General features: G+C 40.5%; 1 protein-coding gene across 3 annotated transcripts in view; it reads right to left on the reverse strand.

Annotated features, from left to right (window-relative positions):
• The window catches only part of B3GALT1 (beta-1,3-galactosyltransferase 1), a 418,576-nt gene that overhangs the window by 263,908 nt on the left and 132,268 nt on the right, over nt 1-22,400 (reverse strand). For all 3 annotated transcript variants that reach the window (XM_077272797.1, XM_077272798.1, XM_077272800.1), the window contains exon 2: nt 12,564-12,623. The gene's annotated coding sequence lies outside the window, so the exon portion shown is untranslated. The remainder of the gene's footprint in view (nt 1-12,563; nt 12,624-22,400) is intronic.

Genomic DNA, 22,400 nt, shown 5'->3' on the forward strand with positions numbered 1-22,400 from the left:
TGCAACATGTTGGGTTAAGAGGAAGGACACACATTAGAATAATGAGTAGTGATGAGCGAATATACTCGTTGCTTGGGTTTTCCTGAGCACGCTCGGGTGGTCTCCGAGTATTTCTTAGTGCTCTGAGATTTAGTTTTCATCGCCCCAGCTGAATGATTTACAGCTACTAGACAGCTTGATTACATGTGGGGATTTCCTAGCAACCAGGCAACCCCCACATGCGCTCAGCCTGACTAGTAGCTGCGGCAATGAAAACTAAATCTCCGAACACTAACAAATACTCGGAGACAACCCGAGCGTGCTCGGGAAAAAAACCCGAGCAATGAGTACACTCACTCATAAGTAATAATGAGCACTAAAATTGGCAAAAACCACTGTCAATCTTAGGATCAATTCACAGCAAATTCATATAAGGAGCTCATCTAGAAAACGTGCCCCAACATTTACACCGGCATGCCTATAGACTAATATCCGATGCATGTCCCTTTGGCATGGTACTATATAGTGCAATAGGAAACAGACAAGAAAAGCAGATTATATGGTATACATATTTTTAATGGGTGTCAATGGCAGATGTACAGTGGAGCTTGAAAGTTTGTGAACATTTTAGAATTCTCTGCATTTCTGCATAAATTTTATCTAAAACTGTCAGGTTTTTAAACTCCTAAAAGTAGATAACGAAAAACATAATTAAACAAAGGAGTCAAATATGTTAACATTTTTCTTTTTTTTTTAATTGAAGGCAAATGATCCAATTCACATGATTGGTAAAATTATGTGAATCTTTAGGATGTCTGGTGATTTCAATCAATTGGGTGACAATCAGGTGTGAATGGGGGACCTGTTTTAATAAACAGACTCACACTGATCGGCAGAAGGGGGCGCTTATGCCCCTGTTACAAAGGACCAGCAGTGCACTTGTTTGACCGTCGCTCCATTCATTCCCTATGGGGCTTCCCAAGTGCTGCCCTTGACTTTTTACAGCAGCCCCACTAAGAATTAATAAAGGCGCACTTGGGCATGTGGAAGTGTTTGATAGTAGCTTTATTACATGTTTCAAGTTTATACCAAACTCTTTTTCAAATAATAGACTATAAAAAAGTGACAAAGTCTAATATTTTTTACTTGATTCGCCTTCTCTACTTTTAGGATTTGTGTGAATTTTTTTTGTAATTTTAAAGGGAATCTGTCAGCAAGTTTTTATTTTATCTGAGAGCAGTATAACACAGGGCAAGAGAATATGATTCCAGGGATGTGTCACTTTCCAGGGTGTGTTGTGTAGTTTCAATACAATCAGTGTTCTATTAGCAGGAGATTATCACAGCAGGGCTAGGTCTCACGTGCTGGTCAGTCCATCTAATCGATGTAACCCCTCCTCCACAACTGATTAGCAGCTTCTGAAAATGTACAGTGTACAAAGCAAGCTGTCAATCAGTGATGTTGGTGGGGTTATACAGGGCTCAGCATTCCGAACATTGCTCGATCTGCAGCAGAGAAAACAGGGATTCTATCAAAACTGCACCAAGCAGTCCAGTAAGTGACACATTGTTGGAATCAGGCTGTCTTGCCCAATATTATCCTTCTTTCAGATTATATAACAAAAAACTGCTGTCGGATCCCCATTAAGTTAAAATTATGCAGACATTTGGAAAATTCTGAAGAGTTCACAAACTAAAAAAAATTAAAGCATAATTCAATTCCTTTTCAATAAATTCTCTCATCTGTTGAGGGAACTTTGGTAAGATCCTCTGGTAGGCCAGTGGATTGTGTAATAAATGTGAATTGTTGTACGTTACATCCTGAAGTTCATAACTAAATGGACCACTTGGTGGAGAACCTTAGTAAAGGTTATTAAACCATAATATTCTTAGATCTTAAGAGAATGTCCTGATAGATGAACGATCTGTAAAGTCCTAGTCCTCCATTCTCTTGTGTCACCTTGGGTTGGTGAGAAGACAAGGTGATCATCGTTCCTCCCATTGATTTTCCTTGTATTTCCCTTTCTAGGATCGATAAAAACTATTTAACTTCTGGGCGATGCAATTTTTCTTAATTCCTAATCTCCAAGGTTTGCCCTCAGACCTGTATGCTATTGTTCCACCACTAATGATTGGATAAAGTAGGGAATTGAAGGAGCATTGAAACAGCTGAATTTCCTGCATTCGTCTCAGCACAATAAAACCCGATAATGAGACTTCAAGAAGCTCTGAATAAGGTTTAGATCCCTTGTAATGTACATACAATGCTGAAATATTAATCCAACCACTATCATAAGACTTTCTGTAAGATCGCAGGCTTCATTTCAAAAGAAGAAAATTAGGGACGTCAAATCGAAATGTAAAATAAAATCCTTCCTTTTAATAACTTTATTATTACAGGTTACAAATTAGGTAGGAAATGTGAAAGAAGAAATTGAGAGATTTTTACAAAAGTGGCCATAAATCAGGGAAGGTATTAAACTAATAAAATAAGTTGTAGTGACCTGAGCTGCTATGGGGATCACAACAGTAGTTGCGAAATGTCCTATATGTTGCCCCGTTTAATTTGCCTGAAAACTCCAGCAGCCAGGAACTGCCTGCAGCAAACCACAATGGCAGGACTTTGACATTTCCTGCTAAGAAACCGGATTGGGGAGATCTTGAAAAGAAAAGCTACGTGCCACAAAGAAGCCATGCACATTTGAAAGAACACCTTCTGCTCTGGAGATAGAGTTAAAAGTAGTTTACCCATATTAAACATTTATCATCTATACAGGGCCAGACTGGTCATCAGGCAATTCTGGGAATTGCTAGGCGGGCCATCAGCCACTTAAGGCAGCTGTACGACGCTTTCAGCTTGTGCAGGCTGGTGTTACTCAGGGGACTTCAAGCGGTACAACGACATCACTTTGACACTCCGCATGCTCGAGACCGAAGTCTCCTGTCAAGAAGATGATCACTAGTACTACCCAATATAGAAGCGGAGTCGGGAAAATAAATCTATATTTTTTGTATCCTTTAGAAGGTATAAGGAATGCAAAATAGGAGGTCAGTATTAAAAAGAGGCACACTAGGGGTCATTATTAATAAAGTGCAGAATAAGGGGTCAGTATTTAAGGGAGGCACTGTGGTGTGAATTTAAAAAAATGACCCAATAAGGGGTGGTCTTTAAAAGGAGGTACAATGAGGAGTGATTATTTTTTAAAGGGGACAAAATGGGAGGTGATTTTTAAAAGACGGCACAATGAGGAATTATTATTATAGCAAGGCACATTGGGCCGATCATTATAATAAGGGGTCCGTATTATAATGAGGCTCCATTGGAAATCATTATTACAAGGAGGAACAATGGAGGGGTCACTATTATAAGGAGGCAAAATAAGGTAGTCATTATTACAAGAAGGCACAAACGGGGCTTTATTAATTATTATTATTATAAGGAAGCAAATGGGCCATTATTACTATAAGGAGGCATGGGTGGCATTATCAGTATAAGAAGTCATGGGGGCAAAATGGCCATGTGGAGGCATGGGAGCATTATTACTATACGGAGGCATGGGTGGCACTATTAGTATAAGGAAGCATGGTTGACATTATTACTATGTGGAGACACAGAGGGGACATTATTACTATAAGGAGGTGTGAGGGGCATTATTACTATGCGGAGGCACAGGGAGGACGTTATTACTATGTGGAGGTATAGATAGGACATTATTAATGTGCAGGGAACAGAGGGGGCATTATTACTATGTGGAGGCACAGAGAGGACATTTTTACTATGTGGAGATATAGATAGGACATTATTACTGTGCAGGGGCAGTTTTATTGTGTGAGGCACAGAAAGCGGTCACTATTACTGTGCAGGGAACAGAGGGGGCATTATGACCCTCTAAGGGACTGGTTATAGCACTACATGGCTCATGCAGTACTTGGGGAATGATACAAGTGTGCTGAAAAAGCAGAAAGCCGAAGATATCTCTGCATTACATTCTGCAAAGAAGACTTATGGATAGACAGAGATGTCATGGTGGTTTGGGGCGAAAGGAAAATGAATAAAATCAGCGAGAATGTGAGTAGTATATCTAATTTTACATGGTTGCTAATATCAGTATTTGTATATTATTTTTGATTAATGGTCAGTATGGTGGTATAATAACTACTGTATATGTTGACAATATGTTGATATGGTCTGCAGTATTATTTGTCTTTTATATTGCATTTTGATGGTCGTGATTGGTAATTGTCAGTATGGTGGCATTCCCCTACTATGTGGTGTTATTATGGGGCACTATTAATCTTACAATACATTTTAAGTCCCTCCAACTTCAGCAAGGGTCATGTTTTCAGTAGAGATTGGTTCTATTCTTTTGGGGTTTGGCTGGTAGGATCCTCACCATTCTCAAGAACATGGTTTATATATCCTGTCTGAATGAAGCAGGGCATGTGTGACTTCTGCGCCAGTCACTGTGCAGTGATCGAAAAAATGCAAGTGTAGATGTAAGTATCACTACGTCCACCCTGGGGTCAACATGTGTAGACGGAGATCCGCAGTTGAGCCCACTCCAGACACGGCAGATGACGGCTGTGTTACATACCTGACATCTGTCTCTAATAGCAGTGATCAAAGCTCGTAAAAGAGGTTAAATGTGATTGTAAGGCTAGAATATAACTAACATGGTCCACATTGGAGAGGCGGTGCTGAATCAGCAAAGGATTTAAGTTATTTTATTACTTTAAAACATTGTTTGTTTCATTGCCATCTTTTGAACATCTTGGACAACACTTTCAACGCAAGGACATCAAGGACCTGAAACTGTGCTGTGAGATCGGGAATGGAGTATAACACATCGCTTCTATCATGCACTTATTTCATATTCATTTCCTTTTCCTTTTTTACTATAGACTTTTTTTCTGCCCTTCCTGAGACTACAGATGCTTTCCCCCCTCTCCAAATTGTAGTAATCTGAATACAGCTTTCCCCCCTCCCTGTTGTCGCCTCGAACACTAAGAGAAGGAAGGGGAGAGTAGATTGTGCCATTAGTGGAGTAATACAAAGCTATCAATGCAGGAGAACGGTCAGTTTTGTAATCTTTCTGCAATGCATTGAGATAAATAAAAGACAAAAACAAAATGGTAGAAATTTTTTTTAATGAAAACTATTTCGAAAGTTTCATTTGTCACATCCTTATTCTTAAATCTGATAAACCTGATCATCTACTTTGCGTTGTAATCCACCTCATTGCAATATTCTGGATTTTGCTAAATAGATTTAGTAATTTATGCAGCTAAATGCATTCTTCTAAATATTGCATGTGAGTGGTGGAAAATATAATCAGGATTATGGCAATATAGGATATACAGTTCTTTCTTTGCCTTTGTTGGATATGTGCATACAGCCAGCAGATAGCAGTACATTGTTATACTACGTGCTCTTTCTCCATCTATTCCATTGGGAGGTTAGAGACAAAGCGATCATAATAGCTTAATTGCTTCACTTAAATGGAATCACCTGTATTGTTCTTGGACGCGAAGCCCTTGAAAGCTTTCAATAGTCTGACAATTGTATTTCTAAGAGAAGTAAAAAATATATATATACTTATACATACTGTACAAGGCTCCACAAAAAAAATTACACTGGTTACCATAGAAACAGAATAATAGCTTCACTTGTCTAGACTATTGAAAATGTGTACTTCCATCATTTCTTCTAGGTGTACGATGCAAATCAATGTACATACAAAAAATATCTGCCCAGGAATTTTTCTCTTTAATCTGTCTCCAAACTAAAGGACTTTTTCCCAGCGTATAATAATAAAGATCTAAGTTTTCACTCAGAATTTGCTGAAAGTGCTTCTATTCCCTTTCCCAATGAGTGATGTATCATTACACAGTGAGAAGCTGACCTGATCTGGCAGGACAGGCTGTGTATGGACATACTCTACTGAAAAGGAGAATGGGAACGCCCAGTTGTCTATCTATTCATACATTCAATCAAATCGCACAACATAAGATTCTGGGGAAAGTTTATTTTTACTAGAATTGGTGCAAATTGATTTCATCGTCCCATTCCGTCAGCAACAACAGTGGTCTGTTGCCGGTTTACAGGAGAGGAGTACCCAGGGGCAGACTTATCATTGGTACCACCTGGGCAGCTACACAGGGGCCCATTTCCACCTCCATAACATATGTAATTTTGTATTATGATGAGTTATTGGACTGCAAAGGGCTCATACATTGTTCTTGCATGAGGGCCCTCTTATCTGTGTCCGCCAGTGGGAGCACCAACTCTTACTTGATGGCTTCCTTGGCATTTTTTTTTACCTGTTGGCCGGGCGCGATATCACATATTAATCACGCCATAACAATGACATTGCAATGGTCTGGCTAATAAAAAAAAAAGCCATGAATGCCAGCAAGTAAGAGGCGGTACTCCCGCTCCCGCGCAGTAGCCACAGAGAACTCTTGTGGATAATGGAATGGAACGTTCAAATAAATTTGAACCAACTCTACCAGAAAATCTACTAATCATGACGCTCATAGTAATGCAGCCCCCTAACAGTAAAGAAAATAACTAGAATTGGTGCGAATCCATTGGCAGTACCAGAGTGATCGGCCATGTCAGTAATCCCTGATGGATGGGAGCCCCGAGAACCACTTCTTACATGATGGCACCCGTGGCTCTTCTTTTGAGTAGCCAGCTTGGTGAAATGTCACATGTATGTTGCACCAGAAGTGATTGATGCCGTCAGGACAGAGACAGTTCTCAGGCCTCCCCTCCTGCAGCCATAGAGCACGGACACGCCGATGAGACTGAGTACTGCAAGTCGATTCATACCAACTCCAGACATAATAATAGCTTTAATTGTTTGCAAAATTACCTAAGGGCGATTCTGGGCAGTATCAAATCTCATACAATTCCCAAATGAGCCATTAATGTGCTATAAATTGGCTATAAAGTCCCAATATGGATTAGAAAAGGAAATCAGAACAAAATTTGCCCCAAACTCTATAACATTGGGTTTACGTTTCCCAAGTAATATGATTCTAACGAAGAATCCTTACAGATTAGTTATAACAACAAAACAACCTGCCTAACCTTGTATACATCCCCTTTAGCCAACAAAGCAGCTCTGACTCCTCAGGATGTGGACACCAAACCACGTGTGTGAAGGAGTTCTGTTCCATCTGTTATCAAGATGTTAGTAGTGGGACCTCGAAGTCTCGCAAATTGCTAGAAAAGAATTGCTTTTTCATCATCTCATACAGAAGTTCAATCAAATTACAATTTGAAGAATTTGGAGTCAACCCCTTGAACTTTTCTATCATGTTCCTCTAACCATTCCTGAAGACTTACCCTGCTGAAAGTATTAGCGAATGCCGTTAACATCAGGAATGTACTTGGTCTGTACAATATTTAGGTAGGGGATACTGTTATGTGTCAAAGTAACATCCATTTGAAAGCCAAGACCCATGGTTTCCCTGCAAAACTTTTCACAGCTCATGACACTGCCTTCACAAGCGTGTCTTCCTTTGAAAGTGCATCCTTGCGCCATTTCTCCTACACAATGCAAAACAAAATGGGATTCATCTGACCAGGCCACCATCTTCCATTGCTCCAATAAGCCTTGAGTGTCCATGACCTAGTCATTTGGTCACTGGGTGTCCTTTCATGGATGCCTTTCGAAAGAAACTAACCACTTTAAACCAGGAACATCTTATAATCCTAGTAGGCATTTAGCAGAAGCATTGACCCAGTTGTCAATCCATCACATTTGGCGCTTATCAACGTTACTCACACTTCAGAGTCCTGCACAGCTTCTTGACTCAGTATTAATGGGGATGCTAGAAATCAAGGCTGGGTCCCCTCTATAAGGACCCCAGAGAATCCCCATGATCTTACTTTTATTACGGTACATATAGTCCTACAGATTAAAGTCTCCTCCATTAAAGGGCTTGTCCATGGATCTAAACTGATGATAAATACTTAAAATAGGTCATCAGTATTGAAATAATGAGGGTCCTACACACATTGTACAAAGCTGTGCTGTACAGCTAGATTCAATGTTTACATCCGGCCACTTCTGGGGTTAAGAACAGCTGATCGGCAGAAGTGTTGGGTGTCAGACCTTCACCATTTGGAAACGTGATATATCCTAAGGCTTGGTCGTCAATATCACATGCCCAGACGTCCCCTTTCAGTGAGAGGTGAAGGAAACAAAAGGCACAAACAGCACAGCACCAAATTCTGCACTGCTACATCTGTAAATATGCTGACGATTGACTAATTGGACCCATCTTCCAATGTTATGATAGCTTTGCTGAAAAACAAAGTGACATTCCCGTCTATGACGGCAGTCCACATTATTTGAGAGCGCTAAATTGGATAATGATGCTATTCCTCTGCTATGAAGACTGAATGTGGACGTTGATGCCTTTTAGAAAACATTCTTACACCCGTCTTATAACTCCGCTATTTCAGCAGTGTGTGCTTTATAAACCACTAACTCTACATTATGCTAATTAGAATGCATACAACTTTACAAATTGCTTTCTGGTAATTACAACCTTCTTTGTGCCAAGTCCTTATATATAGCTCCTTCTTGCTGCCTCCTGCTTTGCTCGTTTATTTGAGGTCACCAACCTTATCTCTAGATTAAACATTCAATGCTTCATATATTTCATTTTTACAGCTTCGTTTTGCTTATTGCTGGGATATTTCCTACAATTCCTGTAAACATCCGCAATTGTTGGCAGCTTTCCATAAGAATGCTCTGGCATATTTGGGAACATGTCGCTCTGCTGTCACCGAATATTTTTGATACAGCGACTGATGAGCGGTATAGTTACTGATGTCACCGTTGTTCAGAACCGCCAGGTCTTGCGGAAAGCTGCCGGCAACTCTGATGAGTGGTGACAACAGTATCCAGCGCCTGTGAATAGCAGTATCTATTGTTCCTGCTATTCACAGTCGCTGGCACCGGATTCGGGGAACATTGGACTATGTCGGATCTGCAAGGGAACATTTTTTGGAATAAATTGATGAAAAAGGGAGAGTATTGTTTTTTTCCTCTCTTTTTATGACTTTCAGGCATCCATTTGTGGACTACGTTGGATTCGGCAGACTACTGCAGATTCCAAGAACTATGGCGGACCTGCATGGCTTTCTTTTTTTTCAAATAAATTGGTGAACCAGGGAATGTGTGGGGGAAAGTCTATTTAAATAAACTTTTTTTTTGCACGGGTGTTTTATATTTTTTATTACTGGGTTAGTAATGGGGGTGTCTGGTAGATTCATCTCCATTACTATCAATCCAAAAAGTGGAAGATTTGGCACTCAGTGATCTGGTGGGAAATCCTTCTTTAATGTAGATAATCATTTCATGGATGCAGGGGAGCAGGTATAGTGGTGGACAACGGCCGTTTCGCATCAGACAAATTCTTCAACGGGTCCAATAAATTCTTGGACCCGTTGAAGTGTCTGCCCTACGCGAAAAAGGTGATCATCCACCACTGTACCCGCTCCCCTGCATCCATGAAATGATTTTCTACATTAAAAAAGATTTTTCCACCAGATCACCGAGTGCCACTTCTTCCACTTCATTGACTGGATCTTATAAGAAGCTGTTTGTTTCATATAAAGCACTGGTGTCTGTGCAGCTTATAAACTGCTGGTTGTTGAGAGCCATATAAAGCATGCAACACAATGTTTGGTGCTGGTTCCCTCACTTTTCATCAACCTCTCCATAACCAGACGGCATGATGCCAGCTGTGATTTTTTACAAATTACATTGTAGTACTTTGCCCGGCTCTTCCCGATTGCCCTGTTGTGCTGTCAATTGGGTAAAGGTAGTGCAAATCACAGCTGACATCAACCTTAACTACAATTACACCGACAGGCACCACAACAGGGCAATTGGCAATTAGCTGGGTACAGTGTCAGAATTGGCGCATCTAATGTGATGCGCCATTTCTGGGGTGGTTGTAGGCTGGTATTTTTAGGCTGTGAAGGGCCCAATATCCATGGACCTTCCCAGCCTGTAAATATCAGCACACAGCTGTCTGCTTTACCTTTGCTGGCTATCATCATCAATTTTAAATGTATCTATTAGGTTAAACAAAGCTAAACACTCTTTAGTGCCACATGAAAGGCACTAAAGGGAGCAAGCTTATAATGCGTAGAGGGGCTTGTGAAATTATTAAATTACAGGATATCTATATCTATCTATCTATCTATCTATCTAAGTTTGCTTTATTAATTTTGAAAACTAGCTTTAATTTACATAGAGTAATATTGTATGTAAAAGAGGATATTACAAACGCATGGCATACGGATTTTATACTCTGTGCAAGAAAGGAAAAATATTGCATACTGGGAATGCATTCACATTAACATGCAATAACATATGGATTTCACTCAGACAACTCTCGGGGCTGCGATTTTTGATATGATCGTGTGACTCCAGCCTAAAGCTGTCTGGGTATGGGCTTTATTTACACACAAATTACGTAGTTAAAAAAGCACCAAAAAAGCTTTACTGTACGTAACAACTGTTGTGAAAATGTAAGCGTTGAGGTCGTTGTAAACAAGGTAATACCTAACATGTGTGGTTTTTCTTTTGGAATTTTAGCCTTAAAATGGATTTTTATTGGAAAATTGCATTTTTGTAATTTTTTTTATCATAATGCTTTTTTTTATCTTCATATTAAAGTTATTCTTTTATTTTTTTCTGTGTGAGATGATTTGGGTTCTTGTACATTACAATGCCATGTATTCATATAGGAGTTAAAAAACAGTAGACCTGGGGGGTGTTTGCAAAAAGAAACCCATCTGAACCCCTGTATCACAATGGAAGGGACTGAAGATAGATGCCGTAAGACATGCGTTTCCCTAAGATGTCATCCGAGGGGTTAAATAACTTGTATAGGAGCTGTTCTGATCCGAACAGTAACAACGTGGTGTCAGCCATAGCTAGATTTCACATCCGCTGATGACGCGGACCCATCCCGAGCCCACGTCATAAGACCTCCCTACATGTATAGCAGGGTAGGTCCATCTGTCTGCGCTGTATGTATACGACGTAGGGCAGGAACGGGTTACGAGAGTTTTTAGCTAAAATGTGAAAAATGTAATGTTTTTTACAGCAATAAAATGTACAGTAATTATTTTTTTTCTTGACGGACGCACATTATGTTTATCATACTTTCTATGTCTTAACTCTTTGTTCACTATTTCAAAATGTCAACTGCATTTTATTCTGACTCACTAATTCAGCTTGGTCCCTGTTCTTAAAAACTACTTCATCACGTTGTACTTTGCCTCCGAACAGCGGAACCGTGATTATGTCCCAGGCGCTCCCATCAATCACAACACGAATTTAGTGTGACCTTTAGAAGCGAAGTGAAAAAACCAACTGTTATAAGGTAGAGACGCTCGGAAAGTCAAAGACCAAGAAAACTTTACTGCACCACCAAGATCTTATCGTATACAATGTATCCATTGGAAATACTAAGTACATACAAATATGAAATGACGATAGATAGATAGATAGATAGATAGATAGATAGATAGATAGATAGGATAATAGATAGATAGAGAATAGATAAATAGATAATAAATAACAGATAGATAAATCGATATATAGATGATAGATATATAATAGATAGATAAATAGAAAATAGATAAAGAGATAGATAATAGATGGATAGATAGATAGATAGATAGATAGATAGATAGATAGATGATAGATGGATATATAGATAATAGATAGATAATAGATAGATAATAGATAGATAGACAGATAATTAAAGTACATTTGGCAGCACTACCTAAAAAATGGGTGCAATAAAAATAGTATAATAGATAATAGATAGATAAATAGATAGAGAGATAGATAATAGATGGATAGATAGATAGATAGATAGATAATAGATAGATGATAGATAGATAGATAGATAGATAGATAGATGATAGATAGATGATAGATAGATAGATAGATAGATAGATAGATAGATAGATAGATAGATAGATAATAGATAGATGGATGATAGAGAGATAGATAATAGATGGATAGATAATAAATGGATAGATAGATAGATAGATAGATAGATAATAGATGATAGATACATAGATAGATAGATAGATAGATAGATAGATAGAAAGATAGATAGATAGATAGATAGATAATAGATAGATGATAGATAGATAGATAATAGATAGATGATAGATAGATAGATAGATAGATAGATAGATAGATAGATAGATAGATAGATAGATAGATAGATAATAGATAGATGGATGATAGAGAGATAGATAATAGATGGATAGATAGATGATAAATGGAAAGATAGATAATAGATACATAGTAGATAGATAATAGATAGATAGACAGATAATTAAAGAACATTTGGCAGCACTACCTAAAAAATGGGTGCAATAAAACCTGTAAAGGTGATGTTCAAACCGCCAAAATAGAAAATCAGAAAAAAACTGGCAGCACTCCAAAAATCAAAGTGGAAAACCGTGGCTTTACTGAGCCATTTTTTCTGACTTTCTAGATAGATAGATATGAGACAGACAGACAGTACCTGAGCTGCAGGAATCATTATGTGCTCTTTTCATCTGTCATCTTCAATCCAGCAGATAAACTGTGAGTAAAAAAAAATAATAATTTAATAAACAAAATCTCATACCAAACTGAAACTTTAACAAGCATTAAAAAAGAAAATCAAACAGTTTTACGACTTGCGATTAGAATATTTATGTTGTGCCGTGCCCCGTCCGTCAGGCTGTGCTCTGGACACAGGACATTCTATCAGTGTTTACTTTAACATAAAATCTGCAGCATTACTTTTATCTGTATTCTGGATTGTTCTATGCTTACAATGACAACACAACGGTCTGGTCATTGACAACATGGCACACAGTGGTCGCTGACGCTCTTGTTGCCCCCTACCACCTCGGCAGCGGTGTTTTCTAACGCCGGCTATTGCTCTCTATTCAGTGACTGTGACTATAGTCAGTGACCTGGCACACTAGTACAGAGGGACAACCAACAGTAAGGAGTACAGGGTGAGAAAGTACATCAACATGGAGGGTCAGCACAGGACCAAGAAATGCATTTAATGATGGTGAAAAACAAACAGACAATAATTGAGGCATGAAAAGCCTCAGCTAAAGTAAAAGGGAATGTGTCATCAGACAATGACCTATCACTTAATAATTGCAGTTTTTTGGCTAAATGTATTTATTTTTTTTATTTGTGACTCATTTTTTTATTTTTTCATATCGCGATTTTTATTAAAACAAAAAATTAGAAATCTTGCAATTTTAACACCGACCACTTGGACTTTTTTTAGATTCATACTTCATGTTGTTTCAGGAAATAACACATGTACATTGGTCACAATTAACACACTTTGATCCTATCTTTTTTGTTACGACCTCTAATGAGCGTGTGCAAAAATCATTGTGAACAATGGGGAGTCAGGATCAGCTGTGATATCGCCTATTAAATCTTTTGTATATAAAAAGTGCTACCTTTCACTGTAATTTTGCCTCTGATGATAATGAAACTGATGAAAGGACAGAAGTAGGAGTTAAAAAAAGATATATATATATATATATATATATATATATATATATATATACAGTGGGGCAAAAAAGTATTTAGTCAGTCAGCAATAGTGCAAGTTCCACCACTTAAAAAGATGAGAGGCGTCTGTAATTTACATCATAGGTAGACCTCAACTATGGGAGACAAACTGAGAACAAAAAATCCAGAAAATCACATTGTCTGTTTTTTATCATTTTATTTGCATATTATGGTGGAAAATAAGTATTTGGTCAGAAACAAAATTTCATCTCAATACTTTGTAATACATCCTTTGTTGGCAATGACAGAGGTCAAACGTTTTCTGTAAGTCTTCACAAGGTTGCCACACACTGTTGTTGGTATGTTGGCCCATTTTTCCATGCAGATCTCTTCTAGAGCAGTGATGTTTTTGGCTTTTCGCTTGGCAACACGGACTTTCAACTCCCTCCAAAGGTTTTCTATAGGGTTGAGATCTGGAGACTGGCTAGGCCACTCCAGGACCTTGAAATGCTTCTTACGAAGCCACTCCTTCGTTGCCCTGGTGGTGTGCTTTGGATCATTGTCATGTTGAAAGACCCAGCCACATTTCATCTTCAATGCCCTTGCTGATGGAAGGAGGTTTGCACTCAAAATCTCACGATACATAGCCCCATTCATTCTTTCATGTACCTGGATCAGTCGTCCTGGCCCCTTTGCAGAGAAACAGCCCCAAAGTATGATGTTTCCACCACCATGCTTTACAGTAGGTATGGTGTTTGATGGATGCAACTCAGTATTCTTTTTCCTCCAAACACGACAAGTTGTGTTTCTACCAAACAGTTCCAGTTTGGTTTCATCAGACCATAGGACATTCTCCCAAAACTCCTCTGGATCATCCAAATGCTCTCTAGCAAACTTCAGACGGGCCCGGACATGTACTGGCTTAAGCAGTGGGACACGTCTGGCACTGCAGGATCTGAGTCCATGGTGGCGTAGTGTGTTACTTATGGTAGGCCTTGTTACATTGGTCCCAGCTCTCTGCAGTTCATTCACTAGGTCCCCCCGCGTGGTTCTGGGATTTTTGCTCACCGTTCTTGTGATCATTCTGACCCCACGGGGTGGGATTTTGCGTGGAGCCCCAGATCGAGGGAGATTATCAGTGGTCTTGAATGTCTTCCATTTTCTAATTATTGCTCCCACTGTTGATTTCTTCACTCCAAGCTGGTTGGCTATTGCAGATTCAGTCTTCCCAGCCTGGTGCAGGGCTACAATTTTGATTCTGGTGTCCTTTGACAGCTCTTTGGTCTTCACCATAGTGGAGTTTGGAGTCAGACTGTTTGAGGGTCTGCACAGGTGTCTTTTTATACTGATAACAAGTTTAAACAGGTGCCATTACTACAGGTAATGAGTGGAGGAAAGAGGAGACTCTTAAAGAAGAAATTACAGGTCTGTGAGAGCCAGAAATCTTGATTGTTTGTTTCTGACCAAATACTTATTTTCCACCATAATATGCAAATAAAATGATAAAAAAACAGACAATGTGATTTTCTGGATTTTTTTTTCTCAGTTTGTCTCCCATAGTTGAGGTCTACCTATGATGTAAATTACAGACGCCTCATCTTTTTAAGTGGTGGAACTTGCACTATTGCTGACTGACTAAATACTTTTTTGCCCCACTGTATATATATATATATATATATATATATATATATATATATATATATATATATATATATATATATATATATACACACTCACCGGCCACTTTATTAGGTACACCTGTCCAACTTCTTGTTAACACTTAATTTGTAATCAGCCAATCACATGGCGGCAACTCAGTGCATTTAGGCATGTAGACATGGTCAAGACAATCTCCTGCAGTTCAAACCGAGCATCAGTATGGGGAAGAAAGGTGATTTGAGTGCCTTTGAACGTGGCATGGTTGTTGGTGCCAGAAGGGCTGGTCTGAGTATTTCAGAAACTGCTGATCTACTGGGATTTTCACGCACAACCATCTCTAGGGTTTACAGAGAATGGTCCGAAAAAGAAAAAAAATCCAGTGAGCGGCAGTTCTGTGGGCGGAAATGCCTTGTTGATGCCAGAGGTCAGAGGAGAATGGGCAGACTGGTTCGAGCTGATAGAAAGGCAACAGTGACTCAAATCGCCACCCGTTACAACCAAGGTAGGCCTAAGAGCATCTCTGAACGCACAGTGCGTCGAACTTTGAGGCAGATGGGCTACAGCAGCAGAAGACCACACCGGGTACCACTCCTTTCAGCTAAGAACAGGAAACTGAGGCTACAATTTGTACAAGCTCATCGAAATTGGACAGTAGAAGATTGGAAAAACGTTGCTTGGTCTGATGAGTCTCGATTTCTGCTGCGACATTCGGATGGTAGGGTCAGAATTTGGCGTAAACAACATGAAAGCATGGATCCATCCTGCCTTGTATGGAGCATCTTTGGGATGTGCAGCCGACAAATCTGCGGCAACTGTGTGATGCCATCATGTCAATATGGACCAAAATCTCTGAGGAATGCTTCCAGCACCTTGTTGAATCTATGCCACGAAGAATTGAGGCAGTTCGGAAGGCAAAAGGGGGTCCAACCCGTTACTAGCATGGTGTACCTAATAAAGTGGCTGGTGAGTGTATATATATATATATATATATATATATATATATATATATATATATATATATATACACACTAGATGGTGGCCCGATTCTAATGTATCGGGTATTCTAGAATATGTAGGTAGTATATAGCACAGGCTACATACTATATTGCACAGTGACGTAGTATATAACACAATCGACGTAGTATATAACATAGCTACGTAGTATATAACAGAGCCACGTAGTATATAACATAGCCACATAGTGTATTGTAGAGGCACATAGTATATAACAGAGCCACATAGTATATTGCACAGTCGACGTAGTATATAACAGAACCGACACAGCCACAGAGTATATTGCACAGCTACGTAGGATATAACACAGAGCACATAGTATATTGCACAGTCATGTAGAATATTGCACAGCCCACGTTATATATATTGCACAGTCATGTTGTATATTGCTGCTCAGCTACATAGTATATAGCACAGAGATGTAGCATATAACACAGCCCACGTAGTATATAGCAATGTGGGTACTATATGCTTGGTTAAAAAAGACTTAAAATAAAAAATAAACATATACTCACCTTCCGAAGGCCCCTTGAAGTCCTGGCACCTGTGTGCGGTGCACGCGGCAGCTTCCGGTTCCAGGGTTGGTATGAGCGCAGGACCTGTGATGACGTCGCGGTCACATGACCGTGACGTCATGGCAGATCCTTCTCGCATAGCATCGTTGGCACCGGAACCTGCCGCTTGCACCGCCGAGGACAGAACGCGACGTCGGAAGGTGAGAATAACCTTTTTTTTTATTATTATTATTATTTGTAATATTAGATCTTTTTACTATTGGTGCTGCATATGCAGCATCAATAGTAAAAAGTTGGTCACACAGGGTTAATAGCGGCGTAACTGGAGTGCGTTACACCACGGTCCGTTAAACGCTGGCATTAACCCTGTGTGAGAGCTCAGCGCTGACTGCAGGGCAGTAAAGCAGCGGCCATTTCACTGCCAGAATATGGCCGTCGCTTATTGGTCGTGGCAATGGTCATGGGCGTTTTGCCACGACCAATCAGCGACTTGGATTTCCATGACAGACAGAGGCTGCGACCAATGAATATCCGTGACAGACAGACGGAAGTGACCCTTAGACAATTATATAGTAGATATTTTAAATAAAAATTATACAGTTTTTAAATACCTGTTACACCAATACCTGATTTACATAATAAACCATTTGCTGATAATCAAAAGCCTCAATATTCCAAGGAGCTGGAGCCGCTATTGATAACATACATGGTGCACATTCAAATTAATAGAAAAAGATGTAATATGTTGTTATCCTAGATGTAAGAGAGCAGACATGCTGATTGTAGGCCGATGTCGCCCCAGAGCTCCCGATTACCGACATCATAATTTCGCTCGGCGGGCGAAAACTTTCGAGAGAAGAATGCACATGGTCTCATCACTGAGCAATCGGGACTTTTCTGCGACAAAACCGCCCCCGCTCCAATCTCGGAAGCATCAACCTCAACCTGAAAAGGGAGCGAAACATCAGGCTGGCGCAACACAGGGGCAGAAGAAAAGCGGCGCTTAAGCTCCCGAAAGGCCTCCACAGCCGCAGAGGACCAATTGGCAACATCAGCACCCTTCTTAGTCAAATCAGTCAGAGGTTTAGCAACACTTGAAAACCCAGTTATAAATCGACGATAGAAATTAGCAAAGCCCAAGAACTTCTGAAGACTCTTCAGGGAAGTAGGCTGCGTCCAATCACAAATAGCCCGAACCTTGACAGGATCCATCTCAACAGAAGAAGGGGAAAAAATATACCCCAAAAAGGAGATCTTCTGAACCCCAAAGATACACTTTGAACCCTTTACAAACAGAGAATTGGACCGCAAAACCTGAAAAACCTTCCTAACCTGTTGAACATGCGACTCCCAATCATCCGAAAAAATCAAAATATCATCCAAATTCACAATCATAAATTTATCCAGGTATTTACGGAAAATATCGTGCATAAAGGACTGAAAGACTGAAGGAGCATTAGAAAGACCAAAAGGCATTACCAAATACTCAAAATGGCCCTCGGGCGTATTAAATGCAGTTTTCCACTCATCTCCCTGCTTGATCCGCACCAAATTATACGCACCCCGAAGATCAACCTTAGAGAACCACTTTGCCCCTTTAATACGAGCAAATAAATCAGTCAGTAGTGGCAAAGGATACTGGTATTTGACTGTAATCTTATTCAACAGGCGATAATCAATACAGGGCCTCAGGGAGCCATCTTTTTTACCCACGAAAAAAAAACCTGCTCCTAAAGGGGATGAGGATGGACGGATATGTCCCTTTTCCAAGGACTCCTTAATATACTCTCGCATAGCAGCATGCTCAGGCACAGATAGATTGAACAAACGACCCTTGGGAAACTTGCTGCCCGGAATCAAGTCTATAGCACAATCGCAATCCCGGTGAGGGGGGAGAGAACTAAGTTTGGGCTCCTCAAAAACATCACAATAATCAGACAAAAATGCCGGAATTTCAGAGGGAGTAGATGAAGCAATGGAAACCAAAGGTACTTCCCCATGAGCCCCCCGACATCCCCAACGTAACACAGACATTGTTTTCCAGTCAAGGACTGGATTATGAGTTTGCAACCATGGCAATCCAAGCACTAAGACATCATGCAAGTTATGCAACACAAGGAAGCGAATCACCTCCCGATGGTCAGGAGTCATACACATAGTCACTTGTGTCCAGAACTGTGGTTTATTCCTAGCCAAAGGTGTGGAGTCGATACCCTTCAGAGGGATAGGAACTTCCAAAGGCTCTAGGCTAAACCCACAGCGCCTGGCAAAGGACAAATCCATAAGACTCAAGGAAGCGCCAGAATCCACATAGGCATCCACAGTAATAGTTGATAATGAACAGATCAAAGTTACAGACAAAATAAACTTAGACTGTAAGGTGCCAATTGCAAAAGACTTATCAACCTTTTTTGTGCGTTTAGAGCATGCTGATATAACATGAGCAGAATCACCACAGTAGAAGCACAACCCATTTTTACGCCTATAATTCTGCCGTTCACTTCTGGACAGAATTCTATCACATTGCATAATCTCCGGTGCCTGCTCAGAAGACACCGCCAAATGGTGCACAGGTTTGCGCTCCCGCAAACGCCGATCAATCTGAATAGCCATAGTCATGGATTCATTCAGACCTGTGGGCGTAGGAAACCCCACCATGACATCTTTAACGGCGTCAGAGAGACCTTCTCTGAAATTCGCCGCCAGGGCGCACTCATTCCACTGAGTAAGCACAGACCATTTTCGAAATTTTTGACAATATACTTCAGCTTCATCATGCCCTTGAGAGAGGGCTAGCAAGGCCTTTTCAGCCTGAATCTCCAAATTAGGTTCCTCATAGAGCAACCCCAGTGCCAGAAAAAACGCATCCACATTGAGCAGCGCAGGATCCCCTGGTGCCAATGCAAATGCCCAATTCTGGGGGTCACCCCGCAACAAGGCAATAACAATTTTAATCTGCTGAGCGGGGTCTCCAGCGGAACGAGATCTCAGAGAAAGATACAATTTACAATTGTGCTTAAAATTCAAAAAGCGAGATCTATCTCCAGAAAAGAACTCAGGTATAGGGATCTTGGGTTCAGACATAGGAGCATGTATCACATAGTCTTGGATATTTTGAACCTTAGAGGCAAGAGTATTAAGATTAGAAGCTAAACTCTGGATATCCATTTCTCAACAGCAGAGATCTGAGCCATTCAGGGGTTAAGAGGAGAGAAAAAAAAAAAAACAAAACAGCAGATTGCAATTATGGCTAGACAGAACCTCTGAGTAAAAAAAAAAAGTGTCAGAAACTTCTTTTTTTCTCTCCTTCTTTAGCCAATACCTTTAATACATTATGGCCGGCAATACTGTCATGATTCCCAATGGCAGGGACATGGGCAAAAACGGACTAGCTCTAGGAAGATGGTATCTCAGGTAACCGCGATGCTGAACCTAACACGCAAATAAAAGTAGCCAGGGGGTGTGCCTACGTTGTATCCCTAGACACCTCGCGCCAGCCGGAGAGCTAACTACCCCTATAAGAGGAATACACAGACCTGGCTTGCCTCCAGGGAAACCCCAAAAGTTATAGTAGCCCCCCACATATAATAACGGTTAGGTAAGAAGAAAACACAAACGCAGTATGAATATACACTCACTGGCCACTTTATTAGGTACACCTGTCCAACTTCTTGTTAACACTTAATTTCTAATCAGCCAATCACATGGCGACAACTCAGTGCATTTAGGCATGTAGACATGGTCAAGACAATCTCCTGCAGTTCAAACCGAGCATCAGTATGGGGAAGAAAGGTGATTTGAGTGCCTTTGAACGTGGCATGGTTGTTGGTGCCAGAAGGGCTGGTCTGAGTATTTCAGAAACTGCTGATCTACTGGGATTTTCACGCACAACCATCTCTAGGGTTTACAGAGAATGGTCCGAAAAAGAAAAAAAATCCAGTGAGCGGCAGTTCTGTGGGCGGAAATGCCTTGTTGATGCCAGAGGTCAGAGGAGAATGGGCAGACTGGTTCGAGCTGATAGAAAGGCAACAGTGACTCAAATCGCCACCCGTTACAACCAAGGTAGGCCTAAGAGCATCTCTGAACGCACAGTGCGTCGAACTTTGAGGCAGATGGGCTACAGCAGCAGAAGACCACACCGGGTACCACTCCTTTCAGCTAAGAACAGGAAACTGAGGCTACAATTTGTACAAGCTCATCGAAATTGGACAGTAGAAGATTGGAAAAACGTTGCTTGGTCTGATGAGTCTCGATTTCTGCTGCGACATTCGGATGGTAGGGTCAGAATTTGGCGTAAACAACATGAAAGCATGGATCCATCCTGCCTTGTATGGAGCATCTTTGGGATGTGCAGCCGACAAATCTGCGGCAACTGTGTGATGCCATCATGTCAATATGGACCAAAATCTCTGAGGAATGCTTCCAGCACCTTGTTGAATCTATGCCACGAAGAATTGAGGCAGTTCGGAAGGCAAAAGGGGGTCCAACCCGTTACTAGCATGGTGTACCTAATAAAGTGGCTGGTGAGTGTATATATATATATATATATATATATATATATATATATATATATATATATATATACACACTAGATGGTGGCCCGATTCTAATGTATCGGGTATTCTAGAATATGTAGGTAGTATATAGCACAGGCTACATACTATATTGCACAGTGACGTAGTATATAACACAATCGACGTAGTATATAACATAGCTACGTAGTATATAACAGAGCCACGTAGTATATAACATAGCCACATAGTGTATTGTAGAGGCACATAGTATATAACAGAGCCACATAGTATATTGCACAGTCGACGTAGTATATAACAGAACCGACACAGCCACAGAGTATATTGCACAGCTACGTAGGATATAACACAGAGCACATAGTATATTGCACAGTCATGTAGAATATTGCACAGCCCACGTTATATATATTGCACAGTCATGTTGTATATTGCTGCTCAGCTACATAGTATATAGCACAGAGATGTAGCATATAACACAGCCCACGTAGTATATAGCAATGTGGGTACTATATGCTTGGTTAAAAAAGACTTAAAATAAAAAATAAACATATACTCACCTTCCGAAGGCCCCTTGAAGTCCTGGCACCTGTGTGCGGTGCACGCGGCAGCTTCCGGTTCCAGGGTTGGTATGAGCGCAGGACCTGTGATGACGTCGCGGTCACATGACCGTGACGTCATGGCAGATCCTTCTCGCATAGCATCGTTGGCACCGGAACCTGCCGCTTGCACCGCCGAGGACAGAACGCGACGTCGGAAGGTGAGAATAACCTTTTTTTTTATTATTATTATTATTTGTAATATTAGATCTTTTTACTATTGGTGCTGCATATGCAGCATCAATAGTAAAAAGTTGGTCACACAGGGTTAATAGCGGCGTAACTGGAGTGCGTTACACCACGGTCCGTTAAACGCTGGCATTAACCCTGTGTGAGAGCTCAGCGCTGACTGCAGGGCAGTAAAGCAGCGGCCATTTCACTGCCAGAATATGGCCGTCGCTTATTGGTCGTGGCAATGGTCATGGGCGTTTTGCCACGACCAATCAGCGACTTGGATTTCCATGACAGACAGAGGCTGCGACCAATGAATATCCGTGACAGACAGACGGAAGTG

The sequence above is a fragment of the Ranitomeya variabilis genome, chromosome 7, assembly GCF_051348905.1.
Source record: "Ranitomeya variabilis isolate aRanVar5 chromosome 7, aRanVar5.hap1, whole genome shotgun sequence".
Lineage (NCBI taxonomy): Eukaryota > Metazoa > Chordata > Amphibia > Anura > Dendrobatidae > Ranitomeya > Ranitomeya variabilis.